We start from the raw sequence: 24330 nt of genomic DNA, 5'->3' as shown, positions 1-24330 counted from the left end.
TTAACAGGAGTTTTATGTATCTATCTTTTCCTCAAAGGCCAAGAAGACCTAAATCCTCAATCACCTTCTTGTACTGGACAAAGATTAAAGTGGGGCACTGCCTCACCACAACATATACAATATATAAGAACATAAGAACAGCCCTGCTGGATCAGGCCCAAGGCCTATCTAGTCTAGCATCCTGTTTCACACAGTGGCCCACCAGATGTCTCTGGGAAGCTCAAAAGCAAGAGCTGAGGGCATACCCTCTCCTGCTGTTGTTCCTCTACAACTGGTATTTAGAAGCACCTTACCTATAACCACCAAACTAATAGCCATTGATAGACCTGTGCTCCATGAATTTATCTAAGCCCTTCTTAAAGCCATCCAGACTTGTGGCTGTCGTTACCACATCTTGTGGAAGAGCATTCCATAAGTTAATTATGCATTATGTGAAAAGGTAAAAAATGCAGGGAGCTTCCTAGGTAAATTTATGCTGATGAAAAAGCAAAAGCAACAGCTTACTGCCTGAATCATAATCCAACTACAGCAGAAACAAACAATAAAAATCAAACCATACCCGATTTTTTAACATCCTTTGCTCTCTCTGGGGTTGCTGGCAAGGCAAGAAAAAGTCAGCCAATACACAGCTTCCTCAATTTCACCAGCAAGTAAACATCTAAGAGGAGGAAATGAGGAATAGGGCAACATTCTCATTTAGCAGCACCTGCATTCTCCAGGGGAAAGCGAGAAGAGCAATATACTGGCACACACAGACATGGTCCTCAGCAATCCTTCCCCACCACTCTGCTTGTAAAGGGGGAGGCAGGTACTGAGAAAACATACAAGACGGGCACTGGCAACCAATACCTAACTGTGGAAAGAACAGTCACCAAACAATAATTGAAATATGGAAGTAGAAAGTTTTACTTCAACTGCATTATACTTTTTATGACTGCACTTCTAATTAGTTATAAAACTTTTATTGTTATATAGTGATTTTTTAAAAGTATTTTATGGCTTGTAAACTTGTGCTGTGGGCCTTTTTTAAAGCCACATTGCAAGACATAAAGATAAATTATTGTGAAATACCACAGTATCTCAAATGTATTTTTAAAGTCTCCTTAAGTTGATAGTACATCTTTCAAGCATCTCTTATTTCAAGATTATGCAAACTAGGGATGTGTACAAATCAATTGTTGCGATTCAATTCAAGATTGAATCAAATCAGCCATATTCGATCTGAATTCAAATCCACAATCTCAAATCAGATCAGATTTTATTTGAGTTAGATTAGATTGGAATTGATCTGACCCACTTTTAAAGGTCCAGGGGGCACCAAAGTGGGGTGGTGGGTAGGGCCCAATGGGTGCCACCTACTGCCCGAATTTCAAGGTGGTGGGGCACTCGGTTGATTTGTGATTTATTTATTTTTTAAGTTTTTAGTGATTTTCTAGATTTCTGCCATAAGGAATAATGGGGATTCGAAGCAGCCATAACCCTAACCCAGGCCTGCTCAACTTCGGCCCTCCTGCAGATGTTGGCCTACAACTCCCATAATCCCTAGCTATTGGCCACTGTGCCAGGGGATTATGGGAGTTGTAGTCCAAGAACAGCTGGGGGGCCTAAATTGAGCAGGCCTGCCCTAACCCTATCCCGGATCCCCAACTTTCATTTTTTTTTTTAAAGGGAAAGAGCTACACTCTAGCCCTTGTAGAAGTGGAATTATGGAGCAAAATGTGCAATCACTATTTTTTAAGCGTTTAGACTCCTGGTGTGTAATTATTTTTCCTCATAATGAATCCCTTTGAAGATTCTTTACACACCAACCAATTCAAAAATTCCTATTTTAAAAAAAATTAGCTGAGCACCTCACTGTCTTGTGGGTCAGGGGGAATTAGTCGCATCCCATGTGTCAACTACCCACCACCAACCCACAAGCCAGTGGGGTACTCAGATTATTATTATTATTTGAATTTTTGAAATGTTTAGATTCTTTGGTGTGTAAAAAATCCTCATAAAGATTCTAAATGCTTCAGAAACAGTAACTGCACATTTTGCTCCATAACTCCACTTCTACAAGGGGTAGAGCTCACTTTTTGCTTTTTGTTTTAAAATGAAAGCTGGGAATCAGGGGGAATTAATAAGGGAAACCCGAATCTCAAATCTATTCAAATCTGGGGAGATTCGATCCAAGCTTGAATTTGGCCAGGGGTGACTGGGCAAATTCATTTTGAGGATGAATCACTTGAATCAACCAGATTCACATCAAATCGACCTCGAAACAATTCACTCATCCCTAATGTAAACCACATTGTTAAAACCCCTCAATTTTGCCATGGATATGTTCTACCACCGTTCGGAACTAAAATATATTTATAATTCAGAACTTCAATTACAGAACATAGCCAGTGTTGGAACATATCCATGGCAGAATTGAGTGTTCTGCACACAGATGCAGCAGATTTTCATCATTTTTATTTCTGGTCAGTTTCTTCTTTGCCCAGATTCTAACAGAGCAGGTCTATGCATGTTATCTTGGAAGCAAGTATCATTGTATTCAATAGGGCTTACTCCCCAGTAAGTGTGCATAGGATTGCAGCCTTAATTACTTCCACACATACACACCAGTACCTTCAAAACAAGAACCTTAAGTGGAGGGGGGGGGTTCCCAGAAAAGGATCACCTAGAAATTTGATACTGGAACAAATTTATTCAAAACACATTTTCATATCAGTGGGTAGCATCCTGAGAAGCACTTGTACAACAGCACAAGCCATTTCTCCCAGCCCTATTCCTCCAAGCAGCCCCTCCTCAAGTCCTCTAAATAGCTGTTCCTGAGAGTCAAAAAGCTGTTGTGCAGGTACTTCTTAGAGTGCTGCCCCAGGTAGGGCTGGCACCTAAAATGTGACGTACTTTCCCCACCCCAGAAATATAAAATTGAGGCATACAAAGATACAACTCAAGATTTTCACCAGAAATAATCAAGGGGCAAAACCTCCGGAAGTCAAAAAACTATCTGCAATTACAGAAGTTCTGTATTTGAGACGAGCACCTTCTCTCCCAATTATCTATTTCAAATGGTTCTTAATTAATGAATTCCAGAGCCCCACTGTGCCCCAAAGTGTAGTTAACCAAATGCATACCACTCAAGTAAACCCGTTTAAGATCATAAGCACATATGCCCTTAAACCATATGTTGGATTCCTGCAAGAGAATCCAATACATGCATTAGACCAAAGTCCATCTAGTTAAGTATTCTATTCGCCACAATGACTTACCAGATGCTTCTGAGGAAGCCACAAGCAAAAGATGAAGACCACAGACTTCTGAAATTAATTCAGAAGGCTGCACTAAAGATTGGGGGTGGGATGATAAGCTGCCATCATTAGCTAGCTGGGAGCACCAGGGCTATGCACCAAGCCTTCAATACTTGGCTTTCTCTATTTTCACACAGGCAGCCAGGAAAAAGCAACACAAACATGGATGTAACACATAGATGAAGGGCTAGCATGAACAAAGATGGTCAAAAGTCTCTCACATACACTTTCTGTAGTTACATTTACTGCGTTTGCAGAAACCCATCCAACTTTTCTTGCTGGACTTTTAAAAAAAGAGTTTTTAAACACAACTACAATGCACACAATAAGCCAAATTACTTCCTGTACAATGTTTATGTCATGTGAGTGTATATTTTGACAATTTTCAACTCTGTCAGGTAGTGCCAACAGGAAGAAAAAGAGACTCAAACATTAAAAAGCAATGTTTAGAAAATGTATGTAGACAAAACGGCTATTCTTATTCTACTATCACTTTCTTCCTTAAACTGTTTTTTCACATCCAGTGTTGGGGGGGGGGGGGGAGTGATTCAGAGGCACAGTATACTCCCCTATTTAATATTTTTAAAAACCCTATCACTTCTTCAGCATACATGCACCAAATCAACATTTAAAAGAAACCTCATATTCAACTGACATGCAACATATACTAAATATAATATTGTCAAAATGCTTAATTTACTTTCCACCCCAAGATGACATAGGATTGCATTGTTGTTGGTTAGCCAGATGCAGTAAATAAACTACAGTAAGTGATTCTTTGAAGAATAATTTTAATACTGATCTCTAAACAGCTTTCAGAATGCCTAATTTTTGTGTTTTTTTAACTGCCTATGAGGCTGGGATCAGCAAACAAGCCAAAAATAACCAGCTTAGAGATGAGTATTCATAGCTTGTTGTCACCTTGGCACTCAAGAAGCAAATGTAAACACAAAATGGGGGAAATTACATTGTTGCTTGGTCCAAGGAATAACATAATGTAATATAGTACGTTATGTACTATATTAATATATAGAAGAGAATACTAGATATAAAAATGTGCTGAAATTCCAGTTGACTCAGCGTATTATAGATAAACTAGTTGGGCCGGGTGCAGAGCATCTGCGCCTCTTATTCTCCTGCCTGCCCAATCCCATTTTCTTTGCCCACCCACCCACCTGCTGCTGTTGTTTTCTTCCCCCACCTGCCCACCACCTCGCCCCCCCCCCCCCAGCAAGCCTATCTGTTGGCGCCAGGGCTTTCCTCTCCCCCTGCTGGCAGCTCTTTTGCGAACTCGCCAGAGAGCTGCCACACATGGAATTGGCGATGGGTACGCCTTAGAGAAAGATAGATAGACAGACAGATAGATAGGTAGGTAGGTGGCAAGCTGTGTTCTGAATTCCTTTCCAACTTATACAAAACCTGGACTATTTGTGTTATTACTAAATTAAAGAATACACAATTGGAAATATAGACAATATCATAAAAGATAGATTAATTGAGACGGCAGCAACACCTTCCACCATGGCTCCCAATCAGTTGGTATCAATACATCTGACATTTTGCATAATTTATTCAATAATCAGTGCAAAACAAACAAGAAAGAACTCCATACAGTGAAGTCTTGGGGGTTCTGTAATATGATGAAGACAATAGTACAGTTCTCAGAGCAAATAGCAAGAATCCCTTTTGCTACCTCTGAGTGCCAGCAATGAATAGCACAAAGTGAGTTGTCCACTCACTAGACTCTGGAGGCAGAAGCAGCACAGGGTATTCTTGCTGCTTCCAAGTGCCTTCAAATCCCAAGTGCCTTCCAAGTGCCTTCAAATCCCAAGTGCCTTCAAATTCCAAGTGCCTTCAGAAGCAGATCTTTTCCTCATGTTTGTGATGCAAAGAGAACTCAGAGACAGGAGGGGTTTCATGTTGCACAGGGAATGAGCATACAGTCACAAGGAAGCAATTCACAGTTACCACCAATGACGAGATCAGCACTTTTGGAACTCCAGACAAACTATAGACTACAAGCTGAGAAACCACTTTCTGAATAACCAGACCAGTGCTTGCATTCAACACACATTCAGACACTGCACAGTAAACATTTTTTACCCTAAATGTGGATTTTGTTATCCTCCACCCCCACCGGCCACACACACTTTTAGTTGAAAGGGAGATTAAACATAATCCATCAGGGTTGCTGAACTTGAGCCTTTGTGGATCTATTTCTCTCTCCCCACTTTTTGTATTAACAGTTTATGGAACATTTTTCTCATATACAATGTATTCAGTTCCCCATTATTATTGTATCCCACCCTCTTAACCAACCCCCACTCCCATAAACATCCAATGAATAAAGGAACAGAAAAGTGAGAGGAGAAGAGAGAGATAAAAGAAAGAAATTATTGTAACATATGGGTATCTCTCCCTTTTAAAATTAGGGCACCAGGGCTGAACCAGAGCCAGTAACCAAATAGCATATTGAGAGATAGAATAAATCATGATTCCCACTGCACCCCATGAACCATACACTGGAATGACCTAGATACACAAGAAAAAATCCACACCTGAGTAGAGTCTCGACATCAAACCCTAAAAATGCACCAGGCTACAAGTATCTCAGTACCACAGAAAGAGTACAACTAAACCCAAGGACAATCTGTGGATCTAGAGCTGATACCCTATGCACATATTGTTCTACAGCAATGGCATTAAGCCACTTAATGGCAAAGCAGGGAAATGACTTGACTAGGAAGCATGAGGATGCCTGTTTGAATCCCCGCTAGTATGTTTCCCAGACTATGGGAAATACCTTTTTCAGGCAGCAGCGATATAGGGAGATGCTGAAAGGCATCATCTCAGACTGTGGGAGAAGGCAATGGTAAACCCCTCCTGTATTCTACCAAAGACAACCACAGGGCTCTGTGGTCACCAGGAGTCGACGACTCGACGACACACTTTGGTCACCAGGAGTCGACGACTTCGACGACACACTTTGTGGTCACCGACTCGACGACACACTTTGACCTTTACAGCAATGGCATTAAAGTCTAAATATGGTGAAAAGAGACCAAGGTACACTATTCCAGACATGATGAAGTAGTGGCCCAGATCCAAACAGTGAGTTGTACATGCAGAAGCATAGTCCATGCACTGGGGGGTGGGGGATTCTCAGCAATATCCCCTTCTCTATATATACTTTCCAAAACTATATCTTTGCGAGTCACAGGTGACTGCTAAGGGACTGCTGCAAATTGTTGTTCCCTCTGTGCATCCATGCAAGTGTTCCTTGTGTACAACTCTGTGTTTATACATACTGGCCCACATCCAAACTAACAACTGTGGTGCTAAAGCAATAATAGACTTGCCTGTGGGTATCTCAGAGGTATCTGGTGGGCCACTGTGTGAAACAGGATGTTGGACTAGGTAGGCCTTGGGCCTGATCCAGGTGGGCTGTTCTTATGTTCTTAATACTATCCACACTGTACAGCACACTACAACTTTTCTTTGCCTCTAGGAGCCAGACTGACCTCTGTTCCATGGGGAGAGGGGTGGCTGAACTCACCGCTCACCCCCAGTAACATCCTCTGTTCCATGAGAGGGCTGGACTCCCTGTCTTGCTTGCTCACGCCTCCTCCTGGCTGCATCTGCCTGGTTCAGGCAGGTAACAGACCAACGTCATCAGGAAGGAACAACCCACCCTGCCTTGCCTACTCATTCCTCCTTCTGGACTTGTCCATCAATCACCTGGCTCGAATGCCACACTTAAATTTCCAGGTGCCAAGGAGAACTGATGCCTAGGAATTGTTGAGCCCTACTCTACAGAGGAAGGTAGAATTCAGCCCTATTCACAGACTATGGGAAACACCTATATTGGGCAACAGCGATATAGGAAGATGCTGAAGGGCATCATCTCATACTGCACAGGAGATGGCAATGGTAAACCCCTCCTGTATTCTACCAAAAAAACCCCACATGGCTCTGCGGTCTCCAGGAGTCGACACCGACTCAACGGCAAAACTTTACCCTTTACACATTGTGCATAACATGTGTACAAACTTTGTAAACTGTACACAGGTACAGATCTAGACACATGTACAGTCAGTCACATGTTATGTTGAACATAGGTACAGCAGCACACTTCCTCTCTGTATCCTACATTTGAAGGGGCCTATACCCTGGTTCACTTTTAAAAAGAATGCAGATACAGTCACTCACACAAACTGAATGTACAGACATCTGAATGCAGATACAACATAATATATGAAAAGAGCTAGTCACTAGTAAATCTATGGAAAAATTCATTGGGCAACATCCAACGCAGCTTAATGCAAGTAGTGCCAATCAACCTGCGAGGCTGTGGGCTCGCAGTAAACCACCGGTGGTCTTGTGAAAGAGTGCAAATACTTGGAGCAGCACGCCTGCACTCTGAACATGGTTAGACTGGACATGTCTGATCTACTGCCATCACTATCACCTTATCCTCTTGTAGCTCACACACCAGCAGCCATCTAGCAGAACCTCCCTTCCCACAGCAAGTGCTGTAAAGCTGAAAAAAGGTGGCAATTTACAAAGTGTCTTAGCTCAAGGACTGCCTGTAAATCACTTTCAACACAGAGAAGTGCTGTACAAATGCTAAGCATGATCATATCACAAATATATTAATACATCATGTCACACAGAGACTAGCTTATAAGACAGTCCAGTTTACAAACAGCAGTCTGAAACTAACCTACCATTCATTACTACCATGTTTTACTCTAGTTCTTTTTCTAACTTTAAACAGTTCAACAAGCAAACATTAGTAATTTATTTATTATTTTATTTATTCGATTTCTATACCGCCCTTCCACAAATGGCTCAGGGTAGTTTACACAGAGAAAACATAAATAAATAGGATGGATCCCTGTCCCCAAAGGGCTCACAGTCTAAAAAGAAACACACCAGCAACAGTCACCGGAGAAACTGTGCTGGGGGTGGATAGGGCCAGTTGCTCTCCCCCTGCTAAATAAAGAGAATCATCACATTAAAAGATGCCTCTTTGCCAAATTAGCAGGGGTTTAAAGCTATGAGTTCAAGAATGAAGAGTCATATTGGTAAGCTTTGCTCTTACACAAAATGATGAAAGACAAACTAAGGAACAACAAATAAAAATTCAGTCAATGCCTAAAGAAAACTGTATACACCATTGGTGTATTTCCATGATAAATAAGACACAAATTTACATTAGAAAGTTAAGCAATAAGAAATCATACAAAAAGAAACTTGTTGAAAATGTTACTGCTAGTAATATTTAACTTAATTTAATTTTATTCAATTTAATTTAATTCAATTTCTATACTGCCCTTTCCCCAAAAAAATGGCTCAGGGCCATTTACACAGAGAAATAATAAATAAATAAGATGGATCTCTGTCCCCAAAGGGCTCACAATCTAAAAAGAAACACAAGATAGACATCAGCAACAGTCACCTGAGGTAATGTGCTGGGGGTGGATAAGGCTAGTTACTCTCCCCCTGCTAAATAAAGAGAATCACCACCTATTATTTGTGGGAAGGATCCAGACCAGTGTTGCACTTGCATTTAAAAAAAAAAGAAATGTTGGACTTACCATGAAGGGTTCTTTATCATAGTCGAGGAGGCCATCCTTAACACTGGGTTGTGCACTGAGCATGCTCCAACAGACAAGACCTGACCTTTTGAACTGTAGGCGTGGCTAGCTTCCTGCCTGGAAGACAGGCAATCCCCAGTTCCAGGACTGTTGCACCAAATGAGGATATGACACACTACATACAGAGTATTATCACATAAAAAAACAAGAAGAACTGGAAAAAGCAAGTAGGAAGATCTGTAAAGGGAGGAAAGACAAGCGGAGATGACAAGAGGGGAAAATACTACAAAGGTCAATCCCCTGGAAGTCACCATCTCCCAAAAACAGTAACTCACATCCCCAAAAGTAAGTATACAAGGAAAAACGGCTTCCTCGGGTAGGTCAGATGGCTTCCTCAACTATGAAAAAGAACCTTCCACGGTAAGTCCAATGTTTCTTTTTCTATAGTTGAGGCCATCCTTAACAATGGGACATGCCCAAGAAAGAATAGATGACAGAGCAGAAGTCTGCCGTTTAAGAGTGCTGGGACATAGGCCCATGTCTAGACACAACTGTAAAAATGCAAGAACCTCAGGTATGCCTACCGAGAGAGGATGGACACCTTTCCTGTGTGCCCAGTGAGAAAAAGACCACCCATGTTGCTTGGGAAATTAGTGGAAGGCCTCCTGAAAGCAAGAATAGTGTTTTGCACAGCCTTTGAGTAGACTTTCTTAGCTAAGATGAAATGATCAATTTCCAAGCGCAGTCAGAGCCACTGAGGATCTGGGTGAAGAAGAGGCCCTTGCGTCAGGAGATCTGGACGTAGAGGGAAATGCCAAGGCTGATCGACCGACAGGTTTTGACAATCAGGAAACCAGGGCCTCCAAGGCCAGCGAGGTACGATTAAGATTATCTCTGCTAGTTCTCTGCGAAGTTTCTGAAGCATTTTGCTGATGATTGCCATTGGAGGAAAGGCATACAGAAGACCTTGATGCCAAGGGGCCGTCAAGGCATCTGTCGCCTCCGCCTGGGGGGAGAAAAATTGAATCTGGGAAGGAGGTGATTGTGAGGGGAGGCAAACAAGTCCACTTTGGGAAGGCTGAAGCGCATCATGATCTGTTGAAATACCGATGGGTGGAGGGACCTTTCCACCAGATCTGACTGCTGAGTCATTTGGCTTGAGAATTGGCTGTGCCCTGTAGGTGTTCTGCCATGATGGACGCAAGGTGAATCTCTGCCCAACAAAACAGCTTATATGACTCTGTCATCAGGGACCGTGACCTTGTACCGCTCTGGCAAATGAAGTGTGATTTGGCTGTTACACTGTCGGCGTGCACCAAAACATGAGCATTCCTGACCAAAGGAAGAAACTGTATCAGGGCAAGATGTACCGCATGCAGTTCAAGCCAGTTTATGGTGTGAGTCGCTTCCCTGGTTGAACAAGTACTCTGGGCGTATTGACCTAGGCAATGGGCTCCCCAGTCTGACAGGCTCATGTTGGTAGTCACGATGAACTGTTCTGGAGCCATCAGAGGGAGCCCTTGGTCCAGGGCTGTTGACAGCCACCAACAGAAGGACAGCCAAACTGAGGGGGTTAAGTGAATCTCATTGTGTACACAAGCCATGATGTCCTCCTAAAATGGTAGAAGATGACACTGGAGGGATGAGAGTGCCAGTGAACTCATGGGGTGCATTCCAGGCAGGCAATCATGGATCCCAGCAGTTGAGCTAAGAGCATAAGATCCACAGATTTCTTTCGTAGAAGATGCCAAATCAACAAAGATAACTTCTTCCAGTCTAGGTGGCAACAATACCAATCCCAGAGCCATGTCGAAGACCGCTCCCAGGTGTCGTAGGTGTTGAGATGGGGCAAGATGACCTCTGGTAATTTATCAGGAAGCCACGCTCACTGAGGTTCTTGAGGGTGAAATGAAGGGCCCATTCAGCATGAGGCAGGGAAGATATTCGAACCAGCAGAGTGTCTAGAAAAGGGTGTACCTGAACTCTGAGCATTCTCAAGTGGGCTATTGGGGCAATCATAATCTTTGTAAAGACCCTCAGGGCCAAGAAGAGTCCGAATGGGAGGGCCCGATACTGGAAGTGGGACCCACTGTAACAAAAATGAAGGTACCTGCGATGGATGGGCAGGATCGGGATGTGGAGGTATGCTTCAGGACAGCTCTATCAAAGCCAAGAAATGTTTGTGGACTATTGCCTCCTTGATTGTGTGAAGGGACTCCAACCGAAATTTTCGCTTCTTGATGAAACGGTTGAGGTACCTGAGACTGAGAACTGCCCTCCAAGATCCGTCATTTTGGGGGGCCAGAAATAAAAGTAAGTAAACGCTGAGCCATAATTCCATTGATGGTATGGGTTCGATTGCCTTGATCAGAAGATGATGAATATAGCCTCTTCTATCCGAAGATGTTTGTTCAGATTCCTGGACAATGGAGTTAAAGTGACCCAGTTGTGGGGGGGCGGGGACCAAAGAATAACTGTTGGCTATGGTAGAAAGAACCCAACGGTCTTGGGTACTGGCTTCCCACTGCGGGTAGAATTGGAGAAGCCTGTCCCCTACTGGAAGGTAGTCATTGCTTTTGTGGCAGGTCAGTGAGGAAGTGGAGGAGAACTGACGAGCTGTGCAACCTCTGGTGGATCCTCCTCCCCGCTGGTGCCACTGATTACGCCAGGTGGGTCTGTAGGTGGTGAGGCGACAGTCTCTATGTTGTTGGGTAGGAAGATCTGGAGAAATTCCTAAAGGAATGAAAAAGCTGGTAGTTAGAATAAGATGTCTACAGAGATCTCCCCAAGGTGTTGGTGAAGCCTTCTTTTTATCTTTGGTCTCCACTAAGATAGAGTTAAGTGCTTCCCCAAACAACTGGGGAAAGGGGGGTGGTAGCCAGGTTAATTCTAGATTTAGAATCAACATTCCAACCACTGTTCCCTCTAAGGCGTGAGCACATGCGTGCACTCACAAGTTTTTGGATGTCTACTCAGTGCATTTCTGATCCCGCTCAGGTTGAATCAGGAAGGCCCCATTCTGAGTGCGCACACACTGCCTTAATACTACCGCCCAGAACAAAACTCATTCCGCACAGAGATGAAAATTTTTTTAGAAAAACTGTTTAGTGGTTTGGTTGATGCAGGTGCGGACCACTCAACCAACATAACTTCCCTGAATAGTTTGGGGAAGGGAACTACAGCCGTTTGACCAGAAGAAGGTGGAAAGACATTCTGATCTAAAGTGGGCAGGTCTAAAGGTGCATCAGCAGGTGCCACATCATTTATGGTGTGTTTGGCCTTGGCCAGAAGTACCTCAAAATCAGTAGGAGAAAACAGGCGTGTGGAAGCCGGCATAGGAGCAGGTGCCGCCTCATCCATAAGCTCTCCGTCCTCTTTATCAGAGGAAACATCATCATCACTCAAATTCATCCCCTTTTGAGATATAAAACCCTCTGAATGAGAACCATCAGAATTAAGAATCTGAATCACAAGTAAGGTCTTAACTGGAGCTGGTGGTCTTAATAGTTGGAGAAGCCACACAGGAAGGACGTTTGGGCTCTCTAGGGGGCTCTGTTCTGAGGAGGAAGGTGACCTTCTTCTTGTACCCTAGTGATAGGGATAAATCGCCCCCTTCCATTGATAGGAATGGCCCACCAAGCAGGGCTAGAGGAGGATGAGGAAGACCATGAAGGGCAAGCAGGAGCCCTGGGAACAATAGGAGGAGGTGAGGAGAGTTTGATGGAACAGGGACCTCTGGGTGGGGAATAGGTGGAAGCACCAGAGTAGGGGACAAAGCCTAAATGATAGCGCTACATTGCCTGGTAATAAAATCCTGAAGCCATTCGGCAACATCCGGTGGGAAGGGATCCTTGTTGGGCAAGGGGACCATACTCACGACCTCTGAAGTTGACTGGCTCGGACCCATGGGCACTACCAGCTGTAGATTTTTCAATGCCAGTGTGAAAAGAGGGACCAGCTGTGGTAGAGGCAGAGAGCTCGCCCGGTCCGGCTCTGAAGGAACCGCCAGGACAGGAGCATCGTGCCAAGCAGTGGAAGAGAGAAGCAGCAAGCCCGGTTCCTCTGCTACAGCGGGCAGCTGCCCCGGCAGCAGAGCCGATGTTAAGGGCTCTGTAGGTGCTGTCAGTTGTCTGAGGTGATGTTAAGGCCCCGGAGCTGTAAGCGGAATAACCGCAATGAGCTTCAAACCGTTTGCCGGGGGTGTCAGGGGTGAGGGTGCCATGTTGGTACCACCAATATGAGGTGGTGAATCAGGGGCCTCCAACACAGGCAGTAAGCAGAAAAGAGAATGCTCCTCGCAAACAGCACTCACTGGGTCATAGAGCACTGAAGGGCTTGTGGCGCTTACTAGAACCGGTGCCGTCTTCTAAGTGGTTTGTGCTACTCCACAATATCGCATAATTGCCAATGGAAAACCTTTTCCAAGACATACATGAGATGCTGCACAAAATTAGTGTCCAATTTTGCACAATAGCTAGTGCAAATCTTCTGCTAGTAACAGAGGTTACTTTCTTTGTGCAACATCTTTAAGCAGTGTCTGTGGGCTAGCAAAACCATATTACAATAGAGTGGTGATCTTCACTATTTTTCAGCTGGGGGCCAATTTAGCAAAATAACATGGGAGCCTTTTCCCATTGTACTGACTTCCACAGAGTACTGTGCTTTTCTCAGTGCCGGGTAGTGGGGGTCCTTTAAGAGAGATTGAGCCCTCTCTTAAGAGCTCTGGGAAGGAAGGGCTACACTTCCTAGCATCCCATGCATGCCTCCAAGGTGGTACAGGGGCTCAATTTCCCTTAAAATTGTAATCTCTGCATGGTGCTGGGGCAATGTTCAGAATATTCAACTTCAGCCAAAGCTTCACACAGGCCCAATAAACACCTAGATACATTAAAAGCCAGTTTTTGCTTGCTGACTAAAGACTGACACCACTCACTTTGCAAGCACAAATACTATGCCAATACAAATTATTTCAAATCATGCCAAGAAGGCAGATGCCTGGATTGTGCATCTTAAAGTGCATTACTGTGATACTAGTGACTTGGTATGGCAAATATGACTCAAGAGAAAATGCAGACAGCAAAAAAAGTTGCATACTGGCCTTAGTAACCAGCCAAAACTGGGACTACCAAAAGGTACTACATGAATGGGGATGGGGATGGGTCTTAGTTTCAATGACCAACTGAGTTTTGGAGACACTCTAATCCCTCCTTATGTGTGAGCAAGACTTGGGCCTTCTGCCCAGCCTGAGTTGGAAAGAGAGGGCAGGAACTCATACTGAGCCTCACAGAACAGCAAATCTCACTGTTTTCCAGGCCCACCCAAAATCTAGGTTAGATCTAGGAAATGCACAGTCTTCCTCTAAGCTCAGGAGAACCTGGTTTATTATAGTTCTATTCTAACCAGAATAAAAAGTGCACTTGTCAGTGGCAAGCACTTTGGTACACCCTGGTTATTTACATCAAGGAAGAAAACAAGAAACTTTAATTCCACAGAAGCTTCTAGCTATGTGACTTCACTTTCATTATTTTTATCATCATCATTAAATACTGCTTTTCAGTAAAATGTTTTCGATGCAGTTTACATAGAAAGATAAACAAACAAAACAGATATTGGCAACAGCCTTTGAAAAGATACTATGCTATCTGGATATTACTCTATCCAAACCTACAAACAGACAAAAATTTTAAATGTAAGAGGCTCAGTGCTGACTGCTCTAAAATAAAATAAAATGTGAAGAGACAGCTGTACAAAAATGCAACAACGCAAGGCCATCAAGTGCTTGATAGCAATAGCTATACAACATTTATAAAGCAAGTTTTATTTAGTTAAGAAATGAAGTAAATACATTGCCCAGAGAAGCAAAGCAGAGATCAAGTAGATTCTACCTTTGCTGTTCTTTGAAAAACACATTGCACTAGATCAATCACTTAAAAGAGAGAAAGAATCCAAACTCCACTTCTTTTCACTTCAAACTTCAATGCTCTACTACTTTTACATCTTATACACCATCACATATGAAGAGTATACAAGTTCATTTTCTTTGAGCGGAATCAGAAAGAGGCACGTGGGAAGAAGCCAAAGGTGAGTTCAAACTACTAGTCCAAAAGCAAATCCTCTGCACAGTAAACTAATTAACAAGCCAAAGAGTAGTGTGCTACAAGTGGAGTGTGGAAGTAAGCAAGGTGTTCCATGTCAAATGGAACTTTGTGTAGAAAATTATCTTTCTATCACAGACAAAAGAATTTCAGTCACTCTGAATCCACTCTGTGTTGATAATAGGATTTAGTAGACAAAAAGCTGGAGTAAACGTGACTGAAAACAGACACAGGACTGATACAGGTGAAATCCTACTTCCTAGGAAGTTGGCTGCTTTGAATTCAACAAGACTTACTTTTAAATAAACATGCTCAGAACTGGATTGCAAGAGGCTCATTTTATACACATATGATCTGTAATATGTTTTAAATGTGTAGCCTATAATCTATGTTGGTTGCCTAAAGACCTTTACTTTACAATCCTCATTATACTTCAGTTGTGCTTTAATGATTTTACAACAGTAAGCATCAGCTAGTATGTAGCAGCAATTTTCTGCTCTAAAGGAAAACTCTCTTAAGCAGTATTAAAAATATTCACAGTGCTGATGATATTGGGCAAGAAATAAAGCAGTTAATAAATATAAGGGTCAAGGTAGTTAACGGTGTGCCTAATAATACTTTTTAAAATAGCTGTAAGATTTAAATATTTGCTCTCTTAGCTTCACACTATATTGATACCAGAAAAATAATTAATGCATCACATCAAAAGGCAGGCTAACAAAATATACAAAAAGGATTTAGGTATTATCATGAGAAGAAGTATTTGATCTTAAAGACACATTTGCTATGGAGTGCTAACATTCAAAAGGAAAAATATATAAGGCAGTGATGTGTGCACTGAACATATGAAGAGTTTTATCAGTGGCTTCTTAAATAACAATTAGACAAGTTGCATTTGGTGTCAGGGCCTTCTGACCACAACATAGTGGGTCACAGAAGAAGAAGAGGTAGAAGAACAGGCATCTGAGAGGGAACGTTAGAAGAAGCAGCATTCTGTCTTTGGAGGACACAGGTCCATACAAGGATGAGGTGGAAGCGTGGGGCGGGGGGGAGTATGCGTATGTGCAGGACAATATTGAATGCATGCATGTGCGTCAAGCCTATGCAAGGTAGTGGGCAGGATCCAGATTAAGGCAGTTATGACAAAGTCCCATTGAAAATTATGGGACTTTAACTTGTCTCGTTTATATTTCAGTGATACTTAGGTTCATGGGTGCAGTTTAGTGGCCACTACTGCAGTACTATGAGGACTTCAGATCAAAAACTACCTCCAGGCTCAACCTTCAGTACTATTGTCAGTAATGAGAAATTGTGATCAAAAGTCCCCATAACTGGCAGTACCACAGCCAGGCTTCCATGACCAAACGCTAATCAAACCAGGTGTGCTACTTAACCAAGTTTTGCCTCTCCCACTGTTTGAGAGCAAATTAGATAACTGGCTAATGGGTCTAATACAATTATTGCTTTTCCCACATTCTCCCCCGGTATATTTGTTTTATAAAAAGTAAGTACATGTTTAGTCTTCATTTACATATGTAAGCACTGAACTTTCAAAGGACCAGAGATGGAATAAAGAAGCGAATTGTAAAAATTATGAAGGTTCTGGGAGGAATTCTCTCTCCAGTAAAATGAGCATTAATGCCAGCAATCAAAGCATTCTATGCTAAGATGGAACCAATATCCCCAATTAGAGCTATGTTATAGGGGGGAAGAAATGGCAGAACAATAACTAGCTTTGCAGAGTAGTACACTCAGTAGTCAGGGTGTACAGAAGCTAGACTCATGACAATTCAAGTCTTATTTCAGACAAAGGTATACGGTGTGTGTGTGTGTGTGTGTGTGTGTGTGTGTGTGTGTGTATAACTTTCACTTAAAAGGTCCAAGACGGCATACAAAAATATAAGGATACAGGTTAAAAGCTAAAGCTTGTCTGATAATATTGTAATGACAAACATATGTGTATTTGGCAAATTCATGCACAAGAGAGTAGATGGGGAGAGGGACCATTCAATCAATCTCAGTCTTCTTTTACAAAAAAAAAAAAAAGCAACGCTGTAGATTACTTTAAGCACCCTTATTTTGGATACCTATCTGTGTGTGTATATTTTCCTCCAGTTCTTGTCCCTAGTTTCAGAATCAACTGTCCAGTTTTAAAAGTTGTGTATTATTGTAGTCAACAATAGCTACATGGTATCAAGAAAAATGCCACACATTTGCCATAACCCAGCACACAATTACTCAAGGTCTTACTGAACTCAGTGGAACTTGAGAATGTAACAGTACAATTTTGAAGCCAATATGTTAAGCAATTAAAAAACAACAACCTGTAATTAAGATGCAAAGTGCAGGCAATTCTTTTGTCTTCATTAAAGAACTGTCTTCAAGTTGTGTGCACCAGGGTCAGGGTTCCACACCCCATGACTATCCACTGAAATACTAATGAAGTTGTCGTTTTCGACTCACTGCTTTGCTATAATTATGAAGCTGGATTGCTTTGAGATATTCAAAGCATTTCCAAGAGTGCAGGGTATTTTTCTCAGACATCCTAGAATCACCACACACTACAGCCAAGCATTATGTGCAAGGATACAAAGACAGAAAGAATGGGTAGACCCCCAAGTATGTAAAGGATTTTAATACCCCTATACCTACTCCTGGTTTTTATTAAACAAGGAAATTAATACTGGGTAGTACTGGAAAATCCTACATTTGCTCATTAAAAATGGCACAACCACTTGAAGCTCACTAGTACAAGAAACAGTGCTAAACGAACAGGCCTAATTGGTTCAGTTCTGAAAAGCTGTCTAGAACAGGACAAAGGCAGAAATACAAGGCCTTACTTTCTGCACAGCATTTAGTTTTTTTGTCTGATATTCGGACTCCTAGGTAATTCCATTACGTAGCCATTAAAAATAGGAGATGAGCAGTAGGTAGCAAAATAGAAATTTACCAGCAGAATTATGTCCCTAGCTATCCTGTCAACAGGAGTTTTGAAGATCACAGTTCCCAAGAGGCAAATTAACATTTCACTTCTTAACAGTTTGCATTAAGGAAAATCATCTTTAACACTGTTGTCCAAATAATAAATGTTTTTTTTTTAATCAAGGTTTCCATTGGCATGCATCTCAAGAACACTTTTTAAAAGTCTGTCATAAACAAACACTTCATGTATATAAAACGATCTGAGGAGAATAATGATGAAGTGGAAACTCAAAAATCAGAAGTACACTCCTATCAGGATGGGTAAGCTTATAAAAATAATCATCTTCTGATAAAGCCCAGTCCTTTAAAAAGAAACAACACTTTCTTAATGCCAGATTACTTCAGCACAATTGATCCCACCTAAATTAATCACTACTTGTCATATAATTAATTAGCCAAAATGTATAGATTGTCAGCTCACTAAGCCTCAGACATTCTATTTTTGGATTGCAAAAGGGTGATCTGTGTTTTTATCCACTGTAGAAAATGAAGTTTTTGCTTGATTTTCTTCAAATCTGATTTATCATATTCTCAAGGACACTGGGATCTAAGCCAGACTCATGTCAGCCTAGTTTCATGGAGTCTGTGAAAATGAAATTTTTACCTCCAACTCATCAGAGTGCACACACACACACACACACACACACACACACACACACACACACACACATCACAATTATGTTTACACGTAAGCACAACAAAATCAATATCTTATTAATTCCACTTGCTGCAAAAAGATATATATATATATATATAAAAATAAAATGTTGGTTTGACAGTGCTAATGCCTCCTTACTTTCTCCAAGATGAATGTGAAAGGAAGTCTCACTGCAATGGGAAGACCTATCATGGGACTTCAAAAGAACAGACTGCAAAGTATGAAGAAACTATTTCCAATTTCAAATAATGTAAGAAAGTGTTGAGCAGATTTGTAATGTTCCATAAAGTCATTCTGCACTGCAGAGTGTCCTATGAAAACTTTAAAGCAGCTTGCCTGTTTTCAGGAGTGCAAACTGCAATGAATGGAACCAAATCAGGTTGCAGACTAGAAAGCAATTGACCAGGAAATTGCTAAAATGTTTTTTTGAAATTTGCATTAAGCATGCAAAAAGAGTCCAAGTTGTCCTGCGACAAGTTGAGAGCAAATTTCAAAACCCGTCAAAAGTTCTTGAGAGTGATCTTAACAAGGAGCTATGACACTAGCACTGAGGCGATCTGTCTCATCCAAGATGGTCTGGGCTTTGGAGACTGGAACTTGGCTCTGGAAGTAGGTGGTCTGTCACATGGAGGAAAGCAGGAAAATAAAACTTGTTTTATTTCATTGGAGAGCGGGTCCAAAGCTACTTTCTCATTAAAAACATAGAAGCTGCTTCAACATAGGCAGCTCTGAGCTATCAAAGCTTTAGGGATTACTATTCCTAAAGTGAAATATGAATGCTTTATAAAATAACAGCATGATAGGAACTCCCTGAGTCCTAACTGTTGAGCATGGCTTGAAGGTTCCCAAGTGCCAGCTTGTTGGCACCTGGAGATTTAAGTGCTGTGCCTAAGCCAGCCAATGAATGGGCAGAAACAGGAGATGGATGCACAAGCAAGGTGGGGTCGAGTTGCTCCCTCTTCCTCCTGGCCACATTTGTCCATCGCCTACCTGAGCCAGACAGATGCAACTAGGAGGAGTGACAAGGAAAGTAGGGACAAGCAAGGCTAAAAGACATTGCTGGGAGAGAGTAGCGATCTTGATATCTCTCTCTCTAACAAGTTCACACTTCCCCATGGAATAGAGGGCAGTCTGGCTCCTAAGGTTTGGACCTGGCTCTAAAGTGTTACACACTTCAGATCATATATTGAATTTTAGCATATTCCAACACAGGTTAGGCCATCCTTTAAAAAATTAGGATTACCGTGAGATTTTGTGACTAAGTCCAAGGTCAATAAAACAATCACAATGTACATAAACCAAGCACATTTATATAATATCACTTAGCAATTGTTTTTTGAGGTTTAGTCTGTATGTATGGTATTTTTGGTTACTGGTATTAGACCATAATAAAGAACAACTTGCCTTGACTAGCAATGGTTGTAGCCCCACCACTCATAAGAACATATGAACAGCCCTGTTGGATCAGGCCCAAGGTCTATCTAGTCCAGCATCCTGTTTCCCACAGTGGCCCACCAGATGCCACCAGAAGCTCACAGGCAGAGGTGCAGGCATGAACTCTCTTGCTGTTGCTCTGCTGCAATTGGTAATTAGAGGCATCTTGCCTCTGAGGCTGGAGGTGGCTATAGCCATCAGACTAGTAGCCACAGACCCATTCTCCATGAATTTGTCTAAGTCCCTTTGAAAGCCATCCAAGCTAGTGGCCATCACCACATCCTGTGGCAGAGAATTCCATAGATCAATTGTGCGCTGTGTGAAAAAGTACTTCCTTTTGTTGGTCTTAAATTTCCTGGCTTTCAGTTTCATGGGATGACCCCTGATTCTAGTGTAGTGAAAAAGGGAGAAAATTTTCTCTCTGCCCTACATATCACCCAGTGTTCCCTCTAACAGGGATTCCCAGATGATGTTGACTACAACTCCCAGAATCCCCAGCTGCAATGGCTTTTGCTTGGGGATGATGCGAGCTGTAGGCAACAACATTTGGGAATCCTTGTTAGAGGGAACACTGGCATCACCCCACACATGTATTTTCTTAGCTGAAGCAGAGTAGAACTGTGCTGAAGTACAGAAACAGCTGAACTTAAATTCTGAAGTATTTCAAGTATCCTCCTACACCCACATGGTAGCCATAATGTAACAAAATGTACAGGTGAAACTCGGAAAATTAGAATATCGTGCAAAAGTCCATTAATTTCAGTAATGCAAATTAAAAGGTGAAACTGATATATGAGACAGACGCATTACATGCAAAGCGAGATAAGTCAAGCCTTAATTTGTTATAATTGTGGTGATCATGGCGTACAGCTCATGAAAACCCCAAATCCACAATCCCAGAAAATTAGAATATTGCATGGAACCAAGAAGACAAGGATTGTAGAATAGAACAATATCGGACCTCTGAAAAGTATAAGCATGCATATGTATTCAGTACTTGGTTTGGTCGACTTTTGCAGCAATTACTGCCTCAATGTGGCGTGGCATGGATGCTATCAGCCTGTGGCACTGATGAGGTGTTATGGAAGACCAGGATGCTTCATTAGCGGCCTTCAGCTCTTCTGCATTGTTTGGTCTCATGTCTCTCATCCTTCTCTTGGCAATGCCCCATAGATTCTCTATGAGGTCAGGTCAGGCGAGTTTGCTGGCCAATCAAGCACAGTACACTGTATACTTTTCAGAGGTCCGATATTGTTCTATTCTACAATCCTTGTCTTCTTGGTTCTATGTAATATTCTAATTTTCTGGGATTGTGGATTTGGGGTTTTCATGAGCTGTACGCCATGATCATCACAATTATAACAAATTAAGGCTTGACTTATCTCGCTTTGCATGTAATGCGTCTGTCTCATATATCAGTTTCACCTTTTAATTTGCATTACTAAAATTAATGGACTTTTGCACGATATTCTAATTTTCCGAGTTTCACCTGTAGTGGTCTGCAAAGAACAAACAAAACAATCCTTAATATGACTTTACTATCAAGCACACTAGGAACTTATTTCAGGTGTACACACCACTACTAAAATTTAAGCAAAAAGAGCAACAGTCCCAAAATATATTTACTAGGTGGTATCTCCTTTTCATGTGCATCCCTTCCCAAGGAATGCAAAAGTGACATGTTTCACCCTCCCTTTAAATTTTGCCAGCTAGAAGTGTACCTAAATTTATTTTATTACTTTAAGATCATGAAATATACTGGGGTACACCTAAACATGTGCTCACAGAACTCCTTATTGCAGCCATGGAAAGGGTCCTTTCATGAGACAACTTCAATTCATGAAAGACGCTTCTGCAAGTGCAGCAGTCTGTGGAGATCCAAATCACTACATACCAGATATAATTGTACTGGTCTGGTATATTTATCAAAATATACATGCCTTTTTCCTTCAAAGAGTAATGATAAATTTACTCAGCATTGGAGGTGTACGGGCACATTGCTGCACTGCCAAAATACCTAAATATATATTAAATTCTGAAAGCTGTAGAATAGGGAAGGGGGCAGGTTTCCCACTAAGGGCTCCTGCACAGCCATTTCTGGTGGGCACGCAGTTCCTGCTGCGTCTGCCACCACCGCCCAACTGCCCAGCACCCCATTTCCCCAGCTGGGAAGGGAAGCATTGCCCCATTTTCCCCTCTCCCCAGCCAGGCTGCCGCCGCCACCACCACCACCACGTCGCATCCTCCCGTCCCCCTGGCTGGGCCTCAGCCTCTTCCTCCAGAGGACAGAGGGAGGAAGGCAGTGGCAGCGCCGCCGCCGCCCCCCCCCCCCCCGCAGCCCAGAGGTGTGGTAAAAATGGTTTTTAAAAATTGCGCATCATTCTTTGCATGGCACATTAATTATTTCTGGGGCCCTGCAGAAATTGTGTGTGTGTGTGTGTGTGTGTGTGTGTGTGCGAGAGAGAGAGAGAGAGAGTGTGTGTTAGTTATGTGTGCATATTGCCTTGATAGTGCCACCCAAAACAAAACTCTTTCCACTCACTGGTGATGAAAATTAGAGGAAACACTGGAAGGGGGAAGGCTGAAAAGAAAAGCCATCAACAATGATATACACAAAAAGGTGATATTATTTAAGCTTAGTAATAATACATGGACCTCAACCTGCAGAAACTGAAGGAATTCTTCTTGGGGGTGGGGTGTGTGGAGATGGCACAATGATATAATGTAATTAATTAATAGCAACAAATTTGGATATTCATTCACACTTTACAATACTACTCTGATTTCTTATTATAAATTGCAATCCACTAAGTTCTTATAATACACAAGTGTCATAGTAATTTCATGTAGGTAAAATTAGTTGCCCTTATTCATATCATGCTTTATCCCTGTAAACAATATATTCTTGAAAACAGCTAGTGCAAGCTTATTTCCTCTAATCAGCATCTGAAAGATCCATAGCAGCAGATTATCTTTAATTTTGTTAGCAGCATTGATCTTTGAGATTTTTGAAATCGGCCCAAATTGAAACAAGCTCCTCAACCTTTTTGCCATGTTAGGACATCCCTGGATTTTGTGTATTTTCCAGCATTCAATAGTTCCTTTCACGAATACAATATTTATATACTGCTTTTCAACAAAAGTTACCAAAGCAATTTAAATAGATAGAGAGATAGAGAGATATAAATAAATAAATAAATAAAATTGCTCCCTATCCTCGAAGGGCTCACAATCTAAAAAAGAAACTTAAAATAGACACCAGAACAACCACTGGAGAAATGCTGTGTTGTGGTTGGATAGGGCCAGTTGTTCTCCCCCTGCAAAATAAAAAGAATCACCACTTTTAAGAGGTGCCTCTTTGCTCAATTAGCTTTCACTTGATGCAGAAGATGGAGGAATCATAAACAGGTAAGACACAAAAGGAGTCTCAGGCTGTGTTTTATAAGGGCCCTAGCACCATACTACAAGAGCAATATACTTGGCAGACCCCTGGATTGCATTCCTGCCCCAAACTCCCAAAGGCCATCAGTTCTCTGCAACATTTGAAAGTATTTTTCCTATATCTAGTTCCAAGAATGCTATATATTTACCCAGTCAAATTCCAAAGCCATCATCACTAGCATTTAGTTCCTACCTTTGAATCCTGTTAAGGCTGTGTAACGATATTATTTTAGCAAACTGTTTCATGAAGCATTGCACAAGCTTTCATCTCAACCCCCACTTTGCTGCTCCAGGCCTAAGACAAAAATGGGGAAGGCATATTTTTTTACTATTGATGCTCAGAAGTCTCTTCAACATCAGTAGGATTTGCCTCTAGGTAAAAAGGTGCCTAGGTTCATTGCCCACATCTAACTAGTACCTTTTCTAACATATATTTAAGGTTCTACTGCAATAACATAAATTGTTAACAATATCACTTTTTGCACCCCAGAAATCTCAGTAGAAGCTAGCTGGTGGAAATTCATTTATATAAAAACTTAAGACAAACCACAAGTTCTTCAATGAGACTTATTCACTGTCCTTGCATAAACATTTACAAACATTTTAATCAGAGGATACAATCTAACCAAAGTTGAAGAAATTTAATTCCAGTTGATTTTAGTGTGAAACCTAAGGACACGCTTAAATGTATCTCACTGAAATCAAAGGGACTTATATGTTCTTATCCTTGGCTGGAGTGTGCCCTAGTGTCTCAGGTAAAATACTGATATGTAGGTGTGTACATTGAAATACTTGACTAACATGCAGAACGTTGCTGGTTC

General features: G+C 41.8%; 1 protein-coding gene across 11 annotated transcripts in view; it reads right to left on the bottom strand.

Moving 5' to 3' along the window:
* Positions 1–24330, bottom strand: part of CNOT2 (CCR4-NOT transcription complex subunit 2) — a 100321-nt gene that overhangs the window by 67921 nt on the left and 8070 nt on the right. For 2 of the 11 annotated variants that reach the window (XM_053253147.1, XM_053253142.1), the window contains exon 1: positions 23703–23804. The exons of the other annotated variants lie outside the window; for them this stretch is intronic. The gene's annotated coding sequence lies outside the window, so the exon portion shown is untranslated. Of the gene's footprint in view, positions 1–23702; positions 23805–24330 lie in introns of those variants that run through there. 11 annotated transcript variants of the gene reach the window in all.

This window comes from Hemicordylus capensis, chromosome 5 (genome assembly GCF_027244095.1).
Source record: "Hemicordylus capensis ecotype Gifberg chromosome 5, rHemCap1.1.pri, whole genome shotgun sequence".
Lineage (NCBI taxonomy): Eukaryota > Metazoa > Chordata > Lepidosauria > Squamata > Cordylidae > Hemicordylus > Hemicordylus capensis.
This window is presented reverse-complemented; position numbering and strand designations above follow the sequence as displayed.